The sequence below is a fragment of the Eleutherodactylus coqui genome, chromosome 1, assembly GCF_035609145.1.
Source record: "Eleutherodactylus coqui strain aEleCoq1 chromosome 1, aEleCoq1.hap1, whole genome shotgun sequence".
Lineage (NCBI taxonomy): Eukaryota > Metazoa > Chordata > Amphibia > Anura > Eleutherodactylidae > Eleutherodactylus > Eleutherodactylus coqui.
The window spans coordinates 528,860,166-528,862,818 of NC_089837.1; positions in this window are offsets into that span (position 1 = coordinate 528,860,166).

Here is a 2,653-nt window from a genome sequence, read left to right on the forward strand (position 1 = left end):
CTCCACCCCACCATACCGTGCACATCTCCACCCCACCATACCGTGCACATATACCGTGCACATCTCCACCCCACCATACCGTGCACATCTCCACCCCGCCATACCGTGCACATCTCCACCTCGCCATAGCCCGCGCACATCTCCAGCCCTTTACCTTCTCTATCACCCCATTACTTGTAGTATGTAAGCTCGTTGGAGCAGGACCCGCACCCCTATTGTATCCATCAGCTGATTACTATGTAACCGCGGTCTGTAATGTTTGTCCTTTTGTCTTTCTGTATTCCCCTGTCTATGTAAGCGCTGCGGGATATGTTGGCGCTATACAAATACAGATTATTATTAAGTGCAACATCTGGATGGAGGTTTTCTTTATCACTATTATTAACTCCATGCAGATGTTGTCCTTGATAGATATGAACTGTCGATCGAGCGATCATCTGTCAGTATGTAACGACCAACTCCGCCTGTGTGGCAGCGCCATAAGACGCAGCCGAGGACATTAGTGCGATACAGCCGGTTTATAGTGCAGTCGATCAGTTACTCATAATTACTGCCCCGGTAGAACCAGCAGCCGCCTCCACCTTCTAACGACACTGACTGATGGTGGATTTATGGACCACAATTATGGAGGTCACAGAAGTCTCCGGAACCACATGGGGGTTTTATCAGGCTTGAAATGAAAAATCCTGCCATGGCACAACCTTAGCTAAGTGTGACCCAAGCCATTGCACAGGGCGCCGGCCACCAGGATGAAGGATGGGGGCGACCCCCCCTTTGATCCACCTGACCAGATGATGGTCTTCTTCCTCTGTGCCGCAGGGCCTTATGGAGCTTCATGAAGCCTTCTCCTCCTGGCTCCTCACCTCTGATGGTCCAAGGCACCACCGTCAGCCAATCAGTACTCCCTTAAGACAAATGTTTCATTCTGTTGCTGTATTTATGTACGGAGCTTGGTTCTGGTATTGTATCTATGTACGGAGATTGGTTTGTGCTGTAGTTAGGATATGAGCTTGGTTCTGTGTTGTATTTATATTAGGAGCGTAGTTCTGGTTCAGCATCTAAGTACTGAGGTTGGTTCTGGGGCTATTTTTATGTACAACTTGACTCTGGTGCTGTATTAATGTACTGAGCTTGGTTCTGGGCTGTATTAATGTACTGAGCTTGGGGCTGTATTAATGTCAGTCTGTGTTGTATTATACTATGAGCTTGGTTTTGGTACTGTTGTATTTATGTACTGACTTTTTACTGCTGCTATCCTTATGCACTGAGCTTGGTTCTGGTATCGTATTTGTGTACCAAGGTCGGTTTGTCCTGTATTTATGAACGGACCTCGGTTCTGGTGCTGTATTTATGTTATGAGCTTAGTTCTGGCACAATATTTATTCCCCCCACTGTTCTGTTGTGGTATGATGCTATATTTCTGCACAATGCAGGCCGACTGCCCATCAGTGGACTGTATAAGAGCCTTTTTCTTATTTGGGAGGGGGAGGTCACGGGGGGGGGGGGGGGGGGGGGGGGCTACAATCTATCATAAGGCCAGTGCAGACTCCTGGAGATTCTCAGCATTACTTCCAATGGAGATTCTAAATCATTTGCTTTACGCACGCAGCTCTACTATGTACAGTGCTTGAGGTCTGCGGCTTGTACTCCAATCACACCAGAGCTGCATTTACAGGTCTGCTGGTTTCCCATTGGCTCTTCTCTGCAAGACCCCTCACATCGCCCCCTGCTGCCCTGTAGATAGTGGTGTGCGAGCACTCAGCTGGAGGATTGTGAATGCGGCTTTAGCTGTGACTAGAGTGTAAGATAGGATATGACTCTGGATCATTATAAGATCGGTACATGTGCCGATTTTCATAGAATCCCCTTAATCTCGTGACACAATAGTGGAATTGGAATAAGCGGCCCCTCAATTTGGGCGCAGACATAATTATCTGGTATGTACGTCACAGTTGTCACTAGACTGCTCAGGAGCAGAAGCGATGGGGGACTTTGGATGCAGCTCAACTGTGAATGCAGCTTTGGATGTAACTAGAGTATCACGGAACGGAGAGACCAGTTGATAGTCTGGCGCCGGACTGCTGGAATCTCATCTGGAAACTTCTGATGTGGAGTTTCCCTTTCAATATTCAAATGAGCGGCCCTGATGTATCTGCTCTGTATGTGGATACAATCACCATGAATCAGCCGCTGCGCATAACGCCGGCGCCGAACCAGAAGAGGCAAGAATACAAAGAAGACCTTTATAGCAATAGATAAAGTGCTAATGCCGCCCCTCTTGGCCCGCAGCGTGGACCGGACCGGGCGCCGCAGACGCCAGATTATATATGTAGTCATGATGGTGGAGAAATCGCATGTATCATAGCTCCGCCCACTGGACTCATCGGATGACTTAGTGGAGAAAGTTCTTAAATGTGGATATAACTGATGTAGCAGAGCTGCGTTTGTCACCCTACATAATCTGTGGGGTTACATAGGACTGCAAGCGACATCTACTACATCATCTATACTCCGTTATCACTGTGTTACACAGGACTGCAGGTCATCTGTCCTCAGTTAACGCTCTGTTATCTGGGGTGTTACACAGGACTGCAGGTCATCTGTCCTCAGAGTTATCGCTCTGTTATCACTGTGTTACACAGGACTGCAGGTC